We start from the raw sequence: 10077 nt of genomic DNA, 5'->3' as shown, positions 1-10077 counted from the left end.
TTCCTTTTAATTCCATACAAGTGCGTTTAGTTTTTTCTCTCCAGGGGTCGCTTGTAAGATGTACAACAGCCAAACACTCAGAGGAGACTTTAGGAGACAAAATGAAAACATTTGAAGCAGACTCTCACCTGAGTGAGGGAGAGAAGCACTAACAGGGGCGGGGGATTAGTGTCATTCACAAAACTGTTCCCAAAATACTCACACTTCACTGTAACTATGGGTCTGAATAAACAAACAATCCTACCATCTATGCTTAGAAATAATTGAATTTAACTTTTTGATTTAGTCATGTTGATTAATCATTTTATTTTTATTTTTAGGTTTTGGCCCTGCAAGACACACACACACAACAAAAAAAATTCACAACACAGCTGAAATGTTTGCAGAAAAAAGTGACGGACTGTGAGGCTTTTAGTTATGAAGACATCTACCTGTTAGTGGTGTTTATAGGTGAATTTATTTATTCATCATCATCATATGATTCAGATATCATTGCAAATAATGTACTGTTAGCTTAGCCTCAGTCTTTAGCTGGGTCCTTCACTTTTTTGTGTCTCAGGAAATACCCTGTTGTGTTGTGAGTTTTTGTGGAGCGTGCATTTGCAGATGATGTGAGTTTTTGCAGTGTATGCGTTTTTGGAATTTTAGGCCAATTTGTCTCTGCATGTCTTTCTTTGGCTGCAGTGTGTTTCGCTCTCAAGGCCACCAGCGTTTTCTCATAAAAGCATTAGGGTTTGGTATGGGTATGGTACATTGTTGTATAGAGCGTAATAATATATTAGCCCAAAGTTATTTCTAAGTTTTAACATAAACTTGTGCATCTGTAAGTGCCAAAAAACATCAATGGAAAAGGTATTGTAGAAATGACTGCAGTCTGTTCTGTGCAGATCCCAGCTGTGTGGAAATGTGTGCACTTGAGCCATAACAAATATGGAGTTTGAGCAATATGTGACACTTTTAGGGAAATTGGAATATATACGTATGTATATATTTTATTGAAGCTACTTGTAGGAACATCTACGGAGAAAACCTGAGGTTTGAGAATTTAATATAATTTCTAACTTAACATTAAGCAGAAATCCATATCAGCTCCCTCCAGGGATCTTGCACCATATTGCAGGCGTACAGCTTCCTCATGTGGCCTGTCTCTAATCTGAAACATTCAGAGCCCAACCTCAACAGTGGCACTCCATTTCCAAAGAGGCATTTAAATGTCCAATTGACAGAATAATGTGCCTGTGATTGGCCTGATGCAGGCGGTGCTCCGGTAACAGGGGAACCCACCGGCAGGCTGCTAATAAACAATCAGACACATGGCTTTTCCCTCGGCCGTCCTCGATCTCGATGGTTTCTGATAAGCTCTATAAATGAGAGAGTGTCACCTGGAGTGCAGCCCTGCACTCCCTGCCTGTAAAATATTCATTACTTTTTTCCATCACTGTCTGCTGTCGTCTTTGAAATGGATTTAGAACACATTTTCCTTGTAGACACAGTGCGTGACTTCCCCCTGCACTCTCCAGACAACAGCTTCAAGCTCAGTGTCGACAGTCTGGGCTGTGTTTGAAGTATTCCCTTTTGTTGCCTTAAAGCTACTTGGTGATTCATCCTTTGACTACTTCTGGTGAAAAGCCTGGGAGGGCTTCTTTCTGCAATAACAGAATGACTCACAGTGGTTATATCTTATGTGATTAGTTGGCCTTGTTGCTTTGGATTAGTCTGTATTAGCTAATCATTTGTAGTTGAGGAAAGTATCTCTGATGTTAATCAGGGGTTTTCTAATATGATGCAAGACGTAAGAGTAAAGTAAGACATCAGTAAAGTGATTGAGTGTGACCTTGTAAAGAAAACAGAGTCAGATAGATTCATGAAAAATGTGAGACCTTGTCGGCAAAGTAAGCAAAAGTTTGCATCAGACACTCTCAGTTACAACATACTCGACTAACCCTAATTCTAACCTTTCTAACTTCAACCCTAATCTCAACTCCTAACCCTAACCTTTAAATGAAGCAAAGCGTTGGTCTCAACAAAAATACCTTTTCTAAGACTGGATATGGGTTTAAGTGAATCCATAGTTTTTTATTGTTTCAGCTTTCCATCAGGAAAAACGTTTTTGGGGGACGAAAACGGTCATTTTTAGAAACAGGTCCCAGTGTTTTCATGCAGACACCCAAAACAGACCTTGACCCCCCACCACTCTAGCCTATAACCTGAACCACACCACTAGACCTATACAGTCTATGCACATAATGTCACAACAACAACCAACAAACTGCTGACTACTAAATCATGCCCATTAAATCATCACTGATCGTCACATTAGCACTGACACGACTTCCAGGCAAACATTTAGTTGAATCATAATGTTTCGAGTTTGAATAGAGTGGCGAAGCTGTCCGTCATCTTCTCCGTGTTTTGTGCGTATGAGTGGGCAGGGTTACAGCACCACACCAGGTCCTCAAGGCCTGGCATATGCAGATTTTTCTTGAAACAATGCTGTGTTTATGGAAATCTTTCAAAACAAACAAGAATTTTGGGGGAAACCCTGTTTCCATGTGGACAAAGCCTTAGCCTGGGTCTGACTGAGGCTCAAACCTCGGCATGTCTCTAACGTTCCCTCCAACATTAGCCATCTTGACGCCCTCTGTTCTTTATGCAGACAGCCCTGTGTTAGCAGCGGTGGTGGGAGGGGCCAGAGGCTTGATCCAGAAGTTTTCAGAATCGCTTTACCTCACACCTCTTTCCAGTCTTCAGAGTCTGGAGAGAAACTTAAAATATTGGATTTTCCATTTGGAAACTGATGGAGGGTTTCTGATGTCAAAGAGGGTGCTCATTGTGATCTGGATTTAATCAGGTAGGCCAACACTTTTCACAAGGCTTCTCAGTTTGAAACGATCCTCGTGTCTTTTTTTACTTGTCTGCCATTCCAAGGTTTTGATGGATGCCAATTAGCAGAACAACTGTGTGTGCTCAGTGCACTGAGGAAAGTCTGAATCCATCTTAATCACATCAAAGAGCCAGAGGATGATGGCGATGCCCATGCCTTTCAACTTTGAAAGCCAGTGAAAGTCATTATGGCCGCCTTCTCCAGTGTCTGCTTTTCTGTTTGTTAAATCTCCTCTCCTTTGAATGAATCAATTCAATTTTCTCTTTTGATTTTAGAAACAGGACAAATGGGACTATTAACCTATACTGTCATTAGGAGTGGGTGGATTAATCTACAGTACTTCTTTAAGGTTCGTGTGAAAGTCAAGATAAATGTGTTGTTCTCTCTTATCTCTGAATCTTCTTTTGGAAGATGTGATTAGTTTTGAAAGGAGTGAGTTGCGCAAATTAAGTTTGATATCAAAGCTCTTGTTGTTGTGTTGCCTGTTTAGATACTGAACCATTTTATTGCGATATTGATGATAAAAAAGGGAGTAATTTTCATTCTCTTCATCCATATGTTCTTGAAAAAATCACAAAGCATCAGTCGAGAGGCCACGTCCTCAATTCAAAGGTCTGTACAGATAAAACCTCTTCAGAATTAATCAAAATCTGGCAACCAGAGTGTCCAGAGGGGGGTTTACAATCACTCGAAGAACCCTGATGACATAGACTGCAGTTTTAAATCAGCAGTTCAAGTACCCAAACCCCTCATTATGGACAATAAGGAAATTACAGAGAAATTAAAGCTTGTGACATTGAGAGACTGCAACATCGTTTCTGCCTGAACCAGTTGGGGCTGATTAGTATCACAGTCTACATTCACATGATTCATGTTGCTTCAGTCCTCTCTCCACTACACTTTGGACAGATGTGTCTGTCATCTGCAAGAGCATTTCATAACGCTGCCATTCAAAAATTTGCATTGTTCTCTCCACTGTTTTAATACTTTTCTAAATGGCTGCTTAAATAGAGGGACGGAACTAGGCCAGCACTGGACCCAGATTGCTTCTAGCAGATATGACTGAAAAAATATGGGACGTAAGCTCTTTCAATCTAAATGCCTGCTGCCTGTCAGACATTAAAAAAAAAAATAAAAAAAAAAAAACATTGGCTTTGGGGGAATTATTGCATTATGAGATCTTAGCCATTAATGGCGCCCAGGACGAGCTTTGTGAGTGCACTAATAGCTGTCGGAGATCTTGAAGAAAAATATTGTCCTCAAAAACACTTCAAAAAAAAAAGTATACAGACTCTTTGCACTTTCTTATACAAAGTTTCTGAAATGTCACAGTGTTTAGCGTTCCACCTAACTGCACACAATAATTGGTTGTTACACAGGTGATTGGAGTTGTTATTTCAATCGTGGCTCGATGAGGCTATTCTTGGACTTTTCCTTTTTTTCTCTCTCTCTCTCTGGATGGCTAAAGCAACACCCACACCAACCTTTAGAATTGCATCTAAACAGAGGACATTACACCTACACCACACAGTGTGAGTGTGGAAATAAATGTCGCTTTCCAGCCTTTTCTCCGTAACACAACATGTTAACAAGTACATTATGATCTGCCTGCAAAATACAATACAATAACACATAGCCGCAGCTCAACCACTAATGCTAACAATGAAAACACGTGACCCAAACCTACGGACAACAAGGTAGCCTATGGTAATGGTGACCAAAACAGAGTGCACCAAGCTGCTGAGAAATCAGAAAGTATCATTTGTGTTTGAAGAGAGACTGGGCACGTATGTGTCTGTGCATTTTTGTGTACGTGTGTGCGTGTGTTGTGCACCAGGCATAGAGGAGTAGGAGCATCCAGCACGTCTAATTAAACTGTGTGTAAATGGATGTGCTGGCTGGACCAGATGAGGACCAGCAGATGGTTTGGTGGTTTTTCCACACCACAGGGTTTGTATGTGCTCTGCTCTGCTGTGTCGTGCCATGCCCCCCTCCTAAAAAAAAAAAAACCCTCTTCAACCAACAAATCAGCATGGCCCCTGGCCCCCATTCTCACCACTCGCCTCCACTAACACTATTAGCATGTAAATGACAGCTGAGCCCCCTTTGCCTGTGGGTGCCGATAGGCTGCAGCAGACTCCAGCTCCTCGGTGCGTTGATAGAATTTTCTTCATTGTTGTGGGATTATGTGGGGGGTGGTTGGTAGTGGAGGGGTCAGGTTGGCTTGAGTCACAGATGAATATCAACGGTCCTTATGTCGTGAGATTCACACCACTTCTGATGGATAGAGGGGCACTGGTGAAGGAGGAGCTGCTGCCTCATAAAACACACATTCATGTGGAAATATAAACACTTTCTCGATTTGTTTCATTTTTTCTCACTTAGTCAATGTCAACTGGGAGCTTGTACAATTATGCGCTGGATCTAAATAAACAACACAGTGAACTGAGGGGCACGTTAATCAAGATGCATGACTGTAGCTGCAGCTGGGGTCCATTTGCTTTTTGATACAATCAGCAAAGGGAGCTCTGATTTTAACAAATTGCATTTTGTTTCAGGTTAAAACAGCCTTATACAGGAAGCATGTAGAAGCAGGTTTATGCTGTAACACATCACACATGAAAACATCAGTCTCCAGTTCTGCATCCTCACCTGCAAACAACAGCATCACATTGTTCTGCAGGCAGCTATATACTTTATTTCCCTCTTGCTTAATGCTGTTCAGATGTAATTTTTAGCCTAAATCTCAGGGTGACTGAGGCCTCAGCAAATGCATTAGCAGACTGAGCAGACAGAAAAAACTGGACTGGAGAGTAGCTAAAATGACACATCAACCCTCTTTTTTATATAAAACTCAAAAATGTGTCATTACTTCGTTATTATTCTTCTCATCTGCTCACATCTTGCTGCAGCTTCTTTGATCAACCTCCTCTTTTCACTCTCATCCTGACAACTGCAGGAGAAGTCGATGCACCCTGACTGCGTCCACCCGGCTGCCTTCACTCAGATCGTCTGCATGCGTAACACTCACAGTGTTTAGTCATCAGGGTTGTACATGTCAGACGATAAACACATCTTGAATTCTGCCAGTTTACATTGAGCAAAATGTTAAAAATAGGGAGCTCTGATTGATTGGATTTGTTGTGTACACCAAGTAAATGTCAGTCAGTGTATATTTCACGTGTTGGCTTTGAGATCATAATGTTTTTACAGTCGTGACACGAAGCACAGATATGAAAGAGAGAACCATCACCGTACTTGTTATGAGGTCTTCAACTTTCAAAGCCCCTCTGAGAATCAATACCTTGACATGGTGGGGGGTTTGTGTTTCCCTGTGACCCTGGGGGCTGTGTGGTTAGTGCAATAACCCCTGCTAGGGTCTTCCAAGGTAAACTGGTCCCTGGGGAGGGGGCCAGCCAGAGAGCAATTCATAAAACCCTAAATGAAGAGGCCATTTGAGCGCTTCACACTGACGGCCTTGACCCATGGGGCCCTGCTAGGTGCAGTAGCTGAACAATCAGTATGGAGCCACTGCTGCGTAGACCCCCATAGATGAATCAAGGACCCCCATTGGAGTTCAGGGAAGTTGAGGGTTGTCTCGAGTTCCTGGTAAAGGGAGGGGGGTAGGAACTATATAGGAACCGTCCTCTCACTTGGCTCTCTCAGCTGTGTCTCCACTGCAGAGCAGGGCTCGCTGGACTATTGAGGAGACGTGCAACAGTTTTGATTATTGCACAATCATTGTACGGTACTTTTTTCTTTACTGCAAATGTGGTTTTTTTCCGGCAATATAGACACTTTCTAATAATGCTGGGTTTTAAAAATGCCGTTTCAATCATCGCATGATCACGTAATCACGTAGTTCTCTGTCCACTTATCATACATCTTTTACTACTACTACTATCATACGTCTTTTACTGACTTATTCTCTTTTTTAAATAATCCTGGGTTTAAAAAATTCCACTTATTTTGAGGCTTTTGTCACATCCTGACCAATCAGCACAGAGTAAACATCAAACCCCAACATTTTTCGGGGCCATTCTGAGTAGGCTACATGCCCCAAGGCAGGGATTTGTTTGGCTCCCGTAAAGGTTCTGGGCAATGGTCCGTCAGGCACGGTTCCTGCAGTGGGCCCTGGCCCCGTAAAATTACCCCTTAGTTCCTGCAGTGGCTTACGGTCACAGAGGGGAAGGCTCTGAATGGGTCCTTCCTGGTGACTCTATACAGTAGTTCTTCTGGGGGAACTCAACACCTATATCGGCGACAGCTGAGAAACCTTGGGGGGGCGTGATTGGGGGTAAGAGCCTCCCGGATCTCAACCAGAGTCCTAGTTTGGCCATGATGAACACCATGTCCAAACACCGGCTGGCGGTCAGTTAGACCAGATGTTAAAGAACGCTGCTGGACAGACCTGGTAAAATAAGATGAACTGGGAACATCTGAATGCAGCTGTGTCCATGAGGTCCTCAATTCGCACCTCCAGAGGACATTTTCAGACATTCGTGGTCCTCCTAGGATCCTCGAGGAGAGGGAAGTCTTAAGGGATGTCTAGGACTTTCTGCTTATCCTGTGCCATTGTGACCCCCAACCCACACACACACACACACACACACACACACACACACACACACACACACACACACACACACACACACACACACACACACACACACACACACACACACCTCTTCATTGCAATATCTGCAGAGAACACTGGGGAGAGACAGAAGGTCAGTGGGTTTAGATAGCTGCTAGATACTGTACTATAATTTTTGCTCTGTAAGTGCCTCTGGCCTTCACTCCTGCAAGCTCTCTGTGGCTGCACTAAATTATTTAAGAGATGGCAGTTATCTCAGAGGAAACCCGGCAGTCTCTCCTCTGTGTCCCATGAGTCCAAAAAGAAGCAGAAAGGGAGCTGGGGCACCGCTGCCGGAAATAACATGGCAGAGAAATTTGGCTGTAGTGGCTGTGGTATCTGGTTCAAAGAGCTCTGCAGCAAACGGAGCTGGTCAGAGCAGAAAACTACAGTCAAGTTTTCCAAGCAGATGTGTCAATGCCAAGCAGGAACAAAGGCCTCCTCTCTCAGATGGTGCAGGATCAGGGCGAAGAGGATGGCTGTGTCTAAAGAGCATTTCAGAGCGGTGGACATGGCTGGGTCCAAACAAAAGAGCCTCAGTCCTCGTCTCAACCTCTGCTGCCTTTTGGGTTTCTGCCAGTGCCCCTTCTTCCCCACACATGCCTCTCTTCTGTGGCAAGTGACAGTTCATCTTTTTTTTTCCCTCCTCCTCAGGCATGACCAATCAACCCTGAGAGGAGTGATGGATGATCACTGAGTCCCCTCACTCCCGCTCCCGGAAGCTCACCACTTCAGTCTTCTTGTTTTCCACCTCTCACCCTGTGAATCCATGTGTACTGAACTTTAGAGTCTGTTTTCTTTCTGCCCGAGGAAAATACCACAACCCATATATTTGCACTTAAACTTGCCCTCCTCCCCCCCACACACACACACACTCATTCACAAACAGGCAAATAGCAGAAATGTTGCTTCTGAATGGCGATCAATAGATTCAGAGTAATGCTCAAATTACATTTCAGCTTGGTTTCTGTTTGCACTCTAGCTCTTAAACTACATATTATAACTCAAGGGCAAAAAGGTCTAGACAGGAAGCTCTTATCTTTGCTTCCCTTTAGCCTCCAGATAAAACCCATACCAGGTACAAAGACTGCTTGGTGCTGTGTCAGGCTTACAAAACTTCTGCTTTCAGAGGTGTGTATGTCCTTGCGTGTTCATCTGCATCAGACACAATGGCAGTGAAATGCACATGAAATCTGCTGCAATTTGACTTTTAATGCAAAAGGATGATTTCTCACCCCCTCACCCCCACCTATATGCAAAGTCGTCATCCAATAGTGTCTGTTCTTTAAACTAAATGCCAAGTCTGGTGATGGTCTGAGGCCTGCTGTCATTCCTCTCACTCCAGATAACATCACCAAATATCTCCCTCCTGGTCCAGATCTGTCTTGTCACACTTTCCTCCTGTGAATGTGAATGAGTGTCGCGGGGGTCGCTGCACAGCACTAATGTTAAGCAGCAGATTGACTGAACTGCCTCTCGCTAAAAAAAATAAATAAAAATGACACACTTAATGAAGACTAAACTGTTTCAGTCTATGTTTCTCAGATGTCAGAGGCAGAGAGTGTTTCCTCATCCCCCTCTGCTTCCTCACTTTGCCCACGAGACAGCTGCACTGGGAAGGAAACCCGTCAGACAAGAAAAGACACCTTCCTCCTGTTTCCCTGTCTCTTTAATTTGTCTCCTTTAATTAAAACCACAGCAAATTATTCTGAACATGCTGGTGTATTATGTAATTTCTTGAACAGGGCCTAGAGATCTGCTCCAAGTGATGTATTTTTACTCTCCTGAATAGGGACAGCAGTGAGGCTATTTTTTTTCTACTGAGATGTCAGGCTCATTGTGTTGTATGGGTGACATCATGCATTGCCCGTGTTCCCATTGTGGAGAACAGACACACGGGACAATTGTTAGTGGCTGGCTCAATTTGTCTCTGAAATCAGTAAAGGCAGGCCAGAGCTGCAAATGTAAAACTAAATAAAATCAGCATAGAGAAGTGTTAAATGTATGAATCCTAGGAGTCTTCTCACGTTCGTATAGTTGAAACAGGCGCTGAATACCTCCTATTGCTGGTGTGAAAATATATTGTTTTTTAAAAGAGAGAAAACACAACTTTAACTTTTCTTGACAATTTATTTCCAATGCTGTGAACGAAAGAAAATAACTAAAATATCTGCAAGTTGAAACCAGACAAATTAAATCCTTAACTCGACACTGTTCCTTTGTAATCGAGAGACAGAGAGGAACATTTCAGCCTCACAGCGGGACCTCTGTTGTTGCTGTTCGTGTTTCCGCCTGCATGGTGAAATTTGATGCAAGCTTTTCCCTGGTTTATTCCCACAACCCATTACACGATTTAATTTCCCATTTTTGTAAGTCGGATGTCGCTGTGATTTTTTTTATCCATTGTCCATCATTGCAGATATTGTAATACTACTCCTAGCACATCTCTGGCTTTCACTTACTTTCTCGGGGAAAGAATGTGTTTTTATGTCGAGATGCTGATAGTTTGGGCAACATCAGGCATGTTACTTAAAAAAAAAAACTGATTAGTCTCCAG

This window comes from Trachurus trachurus, assembly GCF_905171665.1.
Source record: "Trachurus trachurus genome assembly, chromosome: 21".
Taxonomy (NCBI): Eukaryota; Metazoa; Chordata; class Actinopteri; order Carangiformes; family Carangidae; genus Trachurus; species Trachurus trachurus.
The sequence above is the reverse complement of the archived record's forward strand: the minus strand, read 5'-3'. Positions refer to the sequence as shown.